This window comes from Dendropsophus ebraccatus, chromosome 7 (assembly GCF_027789765.1).
Source record: "Dendropsophus ebraccatus isolate aDenEbr1 chromosome 7, aDenEbr1.pat, whole genome shotgun sequence".
NCBI classification, from domain to species: domain Eukaryota; kingdom Metazoa; phylum Chordata; class Amphibia; order Anura; family Hylidae; genus Dendropsophus; species Dendropsophus ebraccatus.
Window position 1 is genome coordinate 101,258,558 of NC_091460.1, and position 13,695 is coordinate 101,272,252.

The 13,695-nt window shown below is 48.1% G+C and overlaps 1 protein-coding gene across 4 annotated transcripts in view; it reads right to left on the bottom strand.

Annotated features, from left to right (window-relative positions):
• The window catches only part of LOC138797614 (GRAM domain-containing protein 2B-like), a 68,826-nt gene that overhangs the window by 43,728 nt on the left and 11,403 nt on the right, over positions 1-13,695 (bottom strand). The gene's annotated exons all lie outside the window — the stretch shown is intronic.

Below are 13,695 nucleotides of genomic sequence, written 5' to 3' on the forward strand. Positions count from 1 at the left end.
CATCAATAAGGGGGATAATAAAGGGGGGTCATCAATAAGGGGGATAATAAAGGGGGGGGAACATCAATAAGGGGGAAAATACAGGGGGGGAGCATCAATAAGGGGGAAAATACAGGGGGGGCATCTATAAGGGGGATAATGCAGGGGGGCATCTATAGGGGGATAATACAGGGGGGGCATCAATAAGGGGGATAATACAGGGGGGCCATCAATAAGGGGGATAATACAGGGGGAGGGGGCATCAATAAGGGGAATAATACGGGGGGGCATCGATAAGGGGCATAATACAGGGGGGACCATCTATAAGAGGGATAATACAGGGGGGGTCATCAATAAGGAGGATAATACAGGGGGGACCATCTATAAGAGGGATAATACAGGGGGGCATCTATAGGGGGATAATACAGGGGGGGGCATCAATAAGGGGGATAATACAGGGGGGCCATCAATAAGGGGGATAATACAGGGGGGCCATCATTAAGGGGGATAATACAGGGGGGTCCATGAATAAGGGGGATAATACGGGGGGACAATCAATAAGGGGGATAATACAGGGGGAGGGGGCATCAATAAGGGGAATAATACAGGGGGGGCATCTATAAGGTTGATAATGCAGGGGGGCATCTATAGGGGGATAATACAGGGGGGGGCATCAATAAGGGGGATAATACAGGGGGCATCAATATGGGGGATAATACAGGGGGGGCATCAATAAGGGGAATAATACAGGGGGGGGGGCATCAATAAGGGGAATAATACAGGGGGGTATTGATAAGGGGCATAATACGGGGGGGCATCAATAAGGGGCACAATACAGGGGGCACCATCAATAAGGGGGATAATACGGGCAGGGGGCATCAATAAGGGAGATAATAAAGGGCGGCCATCAATAAGGGGGATAATACAGAAGGGCCATGATTAAGGGGGATAATACGGGGGGGGCATCAATAAGGGGGATAATACAGGGGGGCAACAATAAGGGGGATAATACGGGGAGGCATCAATAAGGGGGATAATACAGGGGGGCCATCAATAAGGGGGATAATAAAGGGGGGTCATCAATAAGGGGGATAATAAAGGGGGGGGACATCAATAAGGGGGAAAATACAAGGGGGGAGCATCAATAAGGGGGAAAATACAGGGGGGGGCATCTATAAGGGGGATAATGCAGGGGGCATCTATAGGGTGATAATACAGGGGGAGCCATCAATAACGGGGATAATATAGGGAGGGGCATCAATAAGAGGAATAATACGGGGGGGGCATCGATAAGAGGCATAATACAGGGGGGGGCATCAATAAGGGGGATAATACAGGGGGAGCTATTAATAAGGGGGATAATACAGGGGGAGAGGGGAATCAATAAGGGGCATAATACAGGGGGAGCCATCAATAAGGGGGATAATACAGGGGGAGCCATCAATAAGGGGGGTAATGCAGGGGGCATTTATAGGGGGATAATACAGGGGGAGCCATCAATAAAGGGGAAAATGCAGGGGGGCATCTATAGGGGGATAATACAGGGGGAGCCATCAATAAGGGGGATAATGCAGGGGGGGGCATCCATTGCATCATTGTTGACATGAGCTGTTCTACTAGATTTAATTTGCTCTGCTACATTCACTTTTAGACTATGGGTCATGATGTTCCTGTGTCAAGCTTTTTATTTGAATGAGTGGTCACCGGCCCCAATACCCCACCACCACAGTTCCAACAATTGCTGGTCCCACTGTGCAGTACTTTCTGTTCTCTGTCTCTACCCTTGAAAATGCTTTCTCAGCCAATAACTGACCACACTGATTTCTCTTTGTGTAGGGACTAATGCCAGAAAGTGCTGTAAAGAGGGATCAGGGATTGGGGCCTGTGAGCAACATTCCCAAGCTGTGCGGCGCGCAGCCGCTCAGCTGACAGGGAGGCCCCACTCACTGTCTCCAGCCGCCCCCTCAGCCCGAGTGCCGTGCCGGAGTCCCCCCCCCCCCTTCTCCCTCTTGTGACAACTAGCATTGTCTTGCTTGCGATCACAAGAGGCAATCTTGCCCCCCCGCTGATGCGTCGCTCCCTGGTGGTGTCCCGGGGATTCCCAGGGAGTGCACACATCAGGAACCTCAATGTGCGTCGCTGGGACTTCCTGTACGGGGAGCGTGTATTAGAGACGCTCCCTGTACTGGAAGTACCAGCCCCGACGCACACTGACCTTCCTGATGTGTGCCCCGGCTGGGACACCCCCAGGGAGCGACACAGCAGCCGGGGACAGAAGAGGAGAAGACAGCAGTGCAGGGGAGCGTGTTAGGTGAGTTGTGTGTTTTCTTTTTTTAATCTGCTGTGCAGGGGGGCATCTATAAGGGGGATAATACAGGGGGGTGGCATCTATAAGGGGGATAAAACAGGGGGCTATCTATAAGGGGTATAATACAGGAGGGGCCATCAATAAGGGGGATAATACGAGGGGGGGCTTCAATAGGGGGCGATAATAAAGGGGGCCATCTATAAAGGGGATAATACAGGGGGGCATCAATAAGGGGCATAATACAGGGGGGACCATCAATAAGGGGGATAATAAAGGGCGGCATCAATAAGGGGGATAATACAGGGAGGCGATCAATAAGGGGGACAATACAGGGGGGCATCAATAAGGGGGATAATACAGGGGGGCATCAATAAGGGGGATAATACAGGGGGGGGCATCAATAAGGGGGATAATACAGGGGGGGGCATCAATAAGGGGGATAATAAAGGGGGGCATCTATAGGGGGATAATGCAGAGGGGCATCTATAGGGGGATAATACATGGGGAGCCATCAATAAGGGGGATAGTACGGGGGGCAACAATAAGGGGGATAATACAGGGGGGCATCAATGAGGGGGATAATACAGGGGGGCCATCAATAAGGGGGATAATACAGGGGGAGGGGGCATCAATAAGGGGAATAATACGGGGGGGGCATCGATAAGGGGCATAATACAGGGGGGACCATTTATAAGAGGGATAATACAGGGGGGGTCATCAATAAGTAGGATAATACAGGGGGGACCATCTATAAGAGGGATAATACAGGGGGGCATCTATAGGGGGATAATACAGGGGGGCATCAATAAGGGGGATAATACAGGGGGGCCATCAATAACGGGGATAATACAGGGGGGCCATCATTAAGGGGGATAATACAGGGGGGTCCATGAATAAGGGGGATAATACGGGGGGACAATCAATAAGGGGGATAATACAGGGGGAGGGGGCATCAATAAGGAGAATAATACAGGGGGGGCATCTATAAGGGGGATAATGCAGGGGGGCATCTATAGGGGGATAATACAGGGGGGGGGCATCAATAAGGGGGATAATACAGGGGGCATCAATATGGGGGATAATACAGGGGGGGCATCAATAAGGGGAATAATACAGGGGGGGTGCATCAATAAGGGGAATAATACAGGGGGGTATTAATAAGGGGCATAATACGGGAGGCGATCAATAAGGAGGATAATACAGGGGGACCATCTATAAGGGGAATAATACAGGGGGAGCCATTAATAAGGGGGATAATACAGGGGAGGCATCAATAAGGGGGATAATACAGGGGGGCCATCAATAAGGGGGATAATAAAGGGCGGCCATCAATAAGGGGGATAATACAGGGGGGCCATGATTAAGGGGGATAATACGGGGGGGGGCATCAATAAGGGGGATAATACAGGGGGGCAACAATAAGGGGGATAATACGGGGGGCCCTCAATAAGGGGGATAATAAAGGGGGGTCATCAATAAGGGGGATAATAAAGGGGGGAGCATCAATAAGGGGGAAAATACAGGGGGGAGCATCAATAAGGGGGAAAATACAGGGGGGGGCATCTATAAGGGGGATAATGCAGGGGGGCATCTATAGGGTGATAATACAGGGGGAGCCATCAATAACGGGTATAATACAGGGGGGGCATCAATAAGGGAAATAATACAGGGGGGGCATCGATAAGAGGCATAATACAGGGGGGGGGCATCAATAAGGGGGATAATACAGGGGGAGCTATCAATAAGGGGGATAATACAGGGGGACCATCTATAAGGGGGATAATAAAGGGGGAGGCATCAATAAGGGGGATAATACAGGGGGGGGGCATCAATAAGGGGGATAATACAGGGGGGCCATCAATAAGGGGGAAAATACAGGGGGGCCATGATTAAGGGGGATAATATGGGGGGCATCAATAATGGGGATAATACAGGGGGGGCAACAATAAGGGGGATAATAAGGGGGGGGGCATCAATAAGGGGGATAATAAAGGGGGGGAGCATCAATAAGGGGGAAAATACAGGGGGGGGGCATCTATAAGGGGGATAATGCAGGGGGGCATCTATAGGGTGATAATACAGGGGGAGCCATCAATAACGGGGATAATACAGGGGGGCATCAATAAGGGGAATAATACAGGGGGGGGCATCGATAAGAGGCATAATACAGGGGGGGCATCAATAAGGGGGATAATACAGGGGGAGCTATCAATAAGGGGGATAATACAGGGGGAGAGGGGAATCAATAAGGGGGATAATACAGGGGGAGCCATCAATAAGGGGGGTAATGCAGGGGGGCATCTATAGGGGGATAATACAGGGGGAGCCATCAATAAGGGGGATAATACAGGGGGAGCCATCAATAAGGGGGATAATGCAGGGGGGCATCTATAGGGGGATAATACAGGGGGAGCCATCAATAAGGGGGATAATACAGGGGGAGCCATCAATAAGGGGGGTAATGCAGGGGGGCATCTATAGGGGGATAATACAGGGGGAGCCATCAATAAGGGGGATAAAGCAGGGGGGGCCATCCATTGCATAATTGTTGTTTGACATGAGCTGTTCTACTAGATTTAATTTGCTCTGCTACATTCACTTTTAGACTATGGTAATGATGTTCCTGTGTCAAGTTTTTTATTTGCCCAACTTTGCCTGAACATTGCTCAGCTCTCTTGCCATTCTGCTCAGCTGTGGCTGAAGCTTAGAGGGAACACTGCCTGTAAGTATGTTTTTTGTTTTTTTTGTTGTTTTTTTTACCCCAGACTGAGGACACTTTACTGTATAAAGAATTCCCTGAATAACTCCTTTAACTGTTTAGAACTCAACTTGCAATGAAGGGAAAATGAGGAAAAGTGCTGAGTTCTTAGAAACCTCATTGATATGTGAAGCTTCGATAGTCTGCTCTGTAGCCTCCATTGCCCCTCTTCCTGTCTAGTGCATATTGTACAAAATTTCTATTCCTGCTGCACAGTCTAGCTGCAAATTCAGCCAACTCTCCCTCCTACCACACTTTGACTGTAATCCGCCCACTACAACACAGTTGCCACATACATAGTGGACAGAACATCTGTTCCAGGATATAGAGTAGCCAGGAAGTAAGGTAATGAAGACAACTGAGACAGTTTAGCGCCTGCTGCACCATTTGTAAGTTTTCGCGAATAAATTGCACAATATTCATTAAGGCATGTGCACCTACTTATAAATTTTGCGCAAGGTCTGTGTTTTTTTTTATTGCAGCATTGAGAGAAATCTGCAGCAAATATGCAATAAATCTGTAAAATATCTGCAACAAATCTGCAGCATTTCAGTCCTGTGTGAATATACCTTGATTTTTTTAATGGCATTTTTTGTGTGTGTGTCTGCAGCTCATTTATGAGAAGGGACTGTTTCATCTAAGAACCTTAGCAGGGATACATCTCACAACTATTTATTCCCATAGAAAACCTCTCCTGCTCTGAATAGTTCCTGACATGAACAGAGGTGGCAGCAGAGAACATTGTGTCAGACTGGAGAGAATACACCACTTCCCGCAGAACTTACAGCAGCTGATAAGTACTGGAAGATGGTTGATTATTTTTTTTTAAACTCAGTTTTATTAAGGGTGTACAACGATGATAAAATCTAGTACATACAATATTCAACATACAATTAAAGAACATTGGTACATACAAACCAACAACAACAACGTACAGCTGCTGTAGACGCAACCAGCTTCTCAACTGATTGATAACCACGGCAAAAGTGAGTCAGAAAACAGAAGTTATGATGCAAAGTGAAGGATATCTGTACAGGTCACAAACACTCTCCGCTGTGTACACCAGCGCTAATTGGCAGCCAAGTTACTCTCAGGTGGGGTCGGCCGCCTCCGGGGCCACTGTCAGTGGAGACTGGCACCAAGGGTCCCAGACCTTATGAAATTTTTTGGGGCATTTTCTGTGTTTAAATATGACCTTCTCATATGCAGTGATTTTATTGGCTTGCTTTTTCCACATCAGGATGGTAGGGGGACGAGGGTCCATCCAGCGCAACGCTATAGATTTGCTATATATGGTGCGCCCACTCCTCTTCGACCAACAGCCCAAACAGGCAAACTGATGGTGTAAGAGGAACTGGGATATGAATTAAGGACGTAAGAAGCTGAGTCACCTCCGACCAGAAAGAGGCGATAGAGGGGCATGCCCAAACCATATGCCAAAAATCGGCCGGAGTGGATTGGCATTTAGGACACGCAGGAGTCGCCAAGCGACCCATACGGTGTAATCTTAGAGGCGTAAGGTATGCCTGGTGAATATAATACAGTTGTGTAAGTTTATTATTGGCCGCTGGGGACACAAATTTGTGTGACTCAAGAATTGCCTCGCAGTCCTCATCATCCAATGTTGGAATTAATGATTTCCACCTCTCTAGCGCAGGGAGAGGAGTGGACGCAACCACCGCTTGAATCAAGTATGCATACAATGATGAAATTATGCCTCCTGGACCCTGAGATCTAATGATGCCTATTAGTGGTTATGAAGATATAGCATCCGCTGGACAGGGAAACTGAGCAGATAAGGCGTGTCGTAACTGGAGATATCGGTAAAAATATGTACGGGGGATAGCAAATCTGTCTCTAATGGACTCAAAGGGTAGTAGAGAGCCTTCCTCATATAGGTCACTAAGATACCAGACCTCCCTTTGGAACCAATAGTGGGCATCCACGAAGGTAACAAGTTCGGGCAGCGCCGAGTTGTACCATATGGGCGACTCTACCGGGACCTTCTGAAAATCCGTTAATCGCCGCGTTACCTCCCATGTCTTTCGCGCCACCCTATGTGCAGGTAACAATGGGATACGTGGGCACGTCGGGGCCTCCAGCACAGCCTACAGTGTTACCGGGGATATAAAGTCTGCGGCGTGTATCTCGGGCTGCCCAGCCTGAGGTGCATTAGTCCAGGGGCCGAGATATCTGAGCTGTCCTGCCAAGTAATAAAGATACATATTTAGTAGCGCCAGACCCGCTTCCTGTTTGGGGCGCTGTAACTTGGCTAGCTGGAGCTTAGACCTGGATGAGCCCCAAATAAAAGAAATCATAGCCGAGTCCAGGTCTCGGAAAAATATTTTAGGAATTGGGGTAAAGATGTGCTGTAGTATATAAAGGCATTTGGGCAGCACCACCATTTTAATTAAATTAATACATCCTGCCACTGAGAGTGGCAAGGTGGCCCACAATTTTAATTTGTCTCTAAAGTGAAGGAGTAGTGGGTCTACATTCAACGATTGGGATCCAGTTTTTGTTATAATAATCCCAAGGTATTTAAAGTGGTCTACCACCTTCAATCCGCACACCTCCTGACCTATCATAGCATTACGGGTAGAACTGAGAAATTGTATTGAGGATTTGCTCCAATTAATAGACAGGCCGGAATACACGCCGAAGTCATCTATGATGGCAATAGCTCTCGCCAGGGATTCTTCTGGGTTGGACAGGAACAGGATTAGGTCATCTGCATAGAGACCCACCCTGTCCTCCCCGGTGGAGTGGGGTATACCAGACAGGAGTGTGTCCCGACGCAGGAGAGAGGCTAGGGGTTCAATAGATAGTATAAAGAGAAGAGGGGAAAGGGGGCAGCCCTGACGGGTTCCACGTGACAAGGAAAAGGAGGGAGAAACCATACCATTCATTGCTATAGCAGCCCGGGGATCTTTGTATAGTATAGTGATCCATTTAACAAAATTGGGGCCAAAGCCCATGCGCTCCAGCACCCCAATAAGAAATGGAACTTCGACTGAGTCAAAGGCCTTGGCCGCATCAAGTGAGGCCAAGGCCCAATCCCTGTTCTCCTGGATCCCCCGTTGAGCAATCAGCTGCACTCTGCGGAGGTTGTCCGAGGTGCTGCGCTTGGGGACAAAACCAGATTGGTCAATGTGGATTAGCGAGGGAATGACTACATTTAATCTGTTGGCTAATAATTTGGCAATAATTTTGTAATCCGAATTTAATAATGAAATGGGTCTATATGAGCCGCAATCAAGCTGATCCTTGTCTGGTTTTAAAAGAAGGATAGAATCATAGAATGAAGTGGGTAGTATACCTTGCTCGAAAGAGGAATGAAAGATGTGTAGAAGGGGGGGAAGTAATAAATCTTGGTATTGGGTATAAAGTTCTATGGGGAACCCGTCAGGGACGGAAGCCCCGCCCTTTGCTAGGGAGGACACAGCGTCCCTAAGTTCATCTAGGGTGATCGGGGCCTCCAGGAGGGAACAGAAATCGGGTGAAAGAGTAGGTAGCTCTATTGTCGTTAGGTAGTCAGATATTTCCACCAGGGAGCGAGTTAGTCTTGTACTATATAGGTCAGTATAGTATAGTATAGAATTGTACAAATGCTGATAGAATATCAGGACTGGTAGTTGCTATGTCCCCTGTGATCCCTCGGACTTGGAGCACCGCGGGGGATGCAGTGTTGCTGTGTATCAAGTACGGCAATAAACTACTGGAGTGGTTCCATATATTGTCGCCCACAGTGAAGCCACGCGGCGCGATTGGAGTCAGTGGGCTGTGCTATAAATGCTGCTTCCTTGGCGGTACAATCGGCAGCCAGCTCATCCTCTACCCGGGTAGCCTCACGTTTATGATAGGAAATGGAAGACTGTACACAGCCACGGAGATATGCCTTTAGGGATTCCCAAAGATGAGAATGGTTATCAACGGGGAGGTTAGCCTGCAAAAATACTGACAATTGGTCTGATATCCTGTCCTGTTCAGTGAACAAAGACAGCCAGAACGGGTGAATTTTGCGAGGACCAGCTGGTATTGTGAGAGGAGTTAGGTTGGAAGCAGCAAGTATTGGGGAGTGGTCCAAGACCGCCCGCTGTACATGGGAAATAGACACTAAGTTTGCATTAGCTTTAGGATTTCCGAACATATAATCAATTCTTGAGAGTATATCTCTCCCTGGTACTCCCGAACCCGAGGATGAGCTGCGCGCCACAAATCCACCCAACCAAATTCCGCCGTCAAGCGTGCCAGGGGGGACGCCGGGGCCTGGGGGGGATCATGGAACTTGTCCATTGTAATATCTTATAGCATATTAAAGTCACCCATACATATAAGGAGGGCCACAGGGAATTCTGATGCAAATTGCATGGCGTCATGTAGGACACATATTGGGGCAGGGGGAGGCAAATATACACACAGTAATACTATAGGTACCTGGTCTAATTTAGCTGAGACAAAAATGGCTCTACCCTCCGGATCCACATACGTCCTGCCTGGCTCCCAGCGAACAGATCTGTGGACCAGGAGCGAGACCCCACGAGACGCTGATGAATAGGTGGCGTGCAAGGCCCACTGGACCCACGGCTTATGTACATAATGTGTAGTAGAAGGGGTGAGGTGAGTCTCTTGCATGCACTTAATCCGCGGATCTTGTCTGCGGACAAGCTCAAACACCTGTGCCGTTTTACGCGGTGTACCTAATCCTCTGACATTTAGAGAGAGTATTCGTATCGACATTAAAGAGACCGGTGACCTGTACGTGTGTCAACTATTTAAATCAACACTGCACACAACAATAGGGTGGGAAGGATAGAAGAGGGGGGAAGAAAACTCCGGTGAGACCGGGGACAAACTGGAACACAAGGGTGTAACTCTGCACTGATCCACTTGATCAGCAATACGTGGCAAATACACGGGGGGAGTCTGAGAGGGTGTCTGGTACTCAGACTCTGTTATACTCGTGACCCGGTGGGTGATGTATGGGTGCCACACCAATACAAAGCGATTAGAAAAGAAACATATCTGTTATGACGGGCATAGTAAAAGACAACAGTGCGTTAGAAGGATACCATCCAGACAGTCATGGTGCCAAGTATTATTTACCCAGGGAGAGGGGGAGAGGGGGAGGAGGGGAAGAGGGGGAGGAGGGGGGGGGGAGAAGAAGGGGGGGTAGGAAACCAGGGAGAAGGAGCAGGTCTAGCAAGGTAGGTAACTCCACAACATATCTGGGTCTCAAATTAAACATCACTGCCAGACCGCGTTGGAATCACACCAAAGGACCTGTCCCGGCTCAGCGTCCCGGCTCAGCGTCACGGTGATCGGCGTTCCTCAGCTCGGTGTCCCAGTGACAATAACCAGTCCTCGGCTTCAGATGGCGAGTTGAAGAAGAGGGCTCTATCTTCATGAATGACCTGCAGCCGCGCGGGAAAGGACATTGAGTAAATAATCTGGCGCTCCCGCAGCTTCGCCTTCACAGAGGCAAATGAAGTCTCGGAGGAGTGCCAGGTGGAAGTGGTCTGGAGGGCACCCTGTGTGCCCGTTCGACCGCAAATGTTGCTGGGAAGGAGGCCTCCGGCAGCAGTTCTTTAAGCCACCGCTCTGCAAAGAAGCAAGGGTCTTTACCCTCCACCCGCTCCGGGAGGGCCAGGATCCGTAAATTGTTCCTGCGGAGGCGCTTCTCTAGGTCGTCCGCCCCTTGAGCCCACGCTGCGACAGCTTTATCCAGCAAGGCCAGTTTAGCAGGCAGGGGGTGCACAACATCTTCAAGACCTGAGATCCGGGACTCCGTTTCTCTGACACGAGCACGCAGGTTTTGCATATCCTGCTGCAGGAGCCCCACGTCCACCTTCACCTCATCAATTTTACCTGTGAGTGAGGTGGTGGAGGCTCGAATTGCGGTGAGCAGCTGCTCCGAGACTTGTGCTAGTGTCAGTTCAGGAGCCGCTTCACTTTCCTCCCACGGTGCGAACTCCTGCACATCGTCCAGGTCTCGAGCTGCGTGTGACTGATCAGCGCCATGTTGGCCCAGAGGCCGGGGACAGTCTTTTAACTTTTCTGCCACCGAGGATTGTCTGGAACGGCTCATGGTGGAGGCACCGGTGTCCGGAGATATTCTGACGTGGGAAAGGATTGGGTAGTGGCAAATATCTTCAGGATAATCCGAGATAACCGGGATCACGGAGCGGAGCTCACATCAGGTGCGTCTACTCGACTTCCGGCAACGCCCCCCAGATGGTTGATTTTTAAATAGAAGTAAATTACAAATTTATATAACTTTCTGTAACCAGTTGATTTTGAAAAAAATTGTTTTCTTCGGAGAAAGAAAACTTTCTTTATTAACAGTATGATTTATAAAGGTTCATGAAAAAAATAACATAGTATTTAAAGTGCAGTTATTTGCTTTTTCAGAAAGGTATTCAGAAAATTTTAGTTCATATGTAGTGTGTGTTACTAAGTGACCTTTAATAACACCTACTTTTGTGTACAGATGACCAAAAGAGGAATGTTTGGATCATTATTGATAAGTTTTGGACTTTGTTCACAGATAAAGTGTACAATAGTGGTGTATGCAAAATACACACAACTTGCAGTGTTTTGGTGCGGTAACATTGATTGGGATACTTCCTGATCATGCTGTTCTTTCGCATTTTTCTTAAATTTTGAAAACATATTTAGAAGCATGGAAACTGTTCAGCAGTGGTTTTGGGGACAAATATTCTAACGTTTAGGCTATGTTCACACAGTAGAATAAAAGCTAAATACAGACATAATTTTGAAACTAAACTAAATAAACTAAAATAATGTGTGAACTGATAAAAAAAACTGGTGGATTTTGCAAAAGCAGGTGATTATAGTGAGCATGTTTATTATTTGGATTGCTGTAATCAATCAACTATTATAGCGTGTGTGCACTGCAGGCAATTTTCCATTGACTTCAATGGAGCGCATTATTATCCTGTTCCAGGATTTGGGCATTACTGTACGTCCATTTTTTCAGTGGGGAACAATGGAGTCTGAGAGACCTAGGGAGATATATTAGATCGCTACCGACGAAACAAGATTACGAGAAATATGTCAGTCGCATTAAGGCGACATATAAGAAAGAGCTGCGCATTCTGAAGCAGGACATCAGCGCCAAATTTGATGATATAGATAAGGTACACGATGGACTAAAATCTGTTGGCACACCGTGAGGTAATACACAGGGCTGTATTTACCACTAGGCACCCGTGGTCCGGTGCCTAGGGCAGCACCAGGGAGCAGGGGGGAAGAAACAACTTTCTTTTTTTTTTTTTTTTTAATATTCTTAGTCTCCCTCCTCCCGTTCAGACTTGCCAGTAAATCTGGTGTCTTTTCAAAGGGGGGAAGGGGGGGTTGGTGAAATTGATCAGGCGGTGTGACACCTGGAGCTATTACCTACCAATCTACCAATCCTGTAGTGAGAATTCCATCAGACAATATGCAGACTGCTCTAATCATTGATTCAATGTGGAAATCTGTTAATATTTTAAGCAGTTAAAATCCATGAAAAACGTGATGCAATGTTTCTACATGTAGAGAAATGCATATGGCTGAAACCACTCTCTCCAATATGGGACGTCTTCAGGTGTAGTGCCTAGGGCAGCAGCTGTTAATACGGCCCTGGTGATACAATATCAGTCAGTGAAAATGGGGCGCCAAGAAGACAACAGAAAATGGAGCTTATGGGGCGCCAAGAAGACAACGAAAATCGTAACCGCAGGAATAGTCTCAGGCTTCGGGGGCTTGATGAGCCCGTGGCGGACGTAGATTCTGCGGCTCAAGCTATTTTTACCAAACTCCTTCCTCCTGACACAGTGGGCCCTGTTGAACTCGACAGAATCCACAGAGCTTTGGGACCAAAACCCCCACCCCATTTGCAGAGTGCACTTTTATAAAATGAAAGACGCCATCATGTCGGCAGCGAGGGAGCATGGTGCAATTAGGATACCTCCGTAATTTTCTTGCAAGACTTATCAAGTCGCACATTGCAGCTCAGACGGGCATTACGACCACTGCTGGATTTACTCAGGGACCATGGCATATATTAAAGATGGGGGTTTTCCTTTCAGCTGCGTGCTCATAAAGATGGTGTTACGGCGGCAGGATTTTACCTGGAGATTCCCTAGTTTTTTAGCAGGGGACGAATCCTTCCGCGAGCTTTTGCGGGGGTGGTGGCTGGAATTTGACTTCCATAACAGTGAGCACAGAGCTAATACCTCTCTGTATTGGGAGTCGGCAAAGGCGGTCCTTAGGGGCCGTATCATGGCACACTATAGCGCTATAAAGAAAAAAAACTAGACTAAGTTATTCAAAAGCCAGCGCGACACTACAGGAAGCCTACTCCCTCTTCTTGAGATCCCCCACCCCAACTAACAAAGAGAAATGGCAATCTGCTCGCGCAGCATTTGAGTTCTGGATAGATAAAAGGGAACAGATGCACAGATCCCAATTTGATACTGACCTGTTTAAACAGGGTAACAAGGCGGGGAGACTCTTGGCAAGATTGGCAAAGGGACGGTGTGCAGCCTCTCACATTAGTGCTCTGAGAGATGAACATGGCACGAAACACACGCAGCCTCATGCTATCAATGATCTACTGAGAAAGTTCTACGCACACTTGTACACA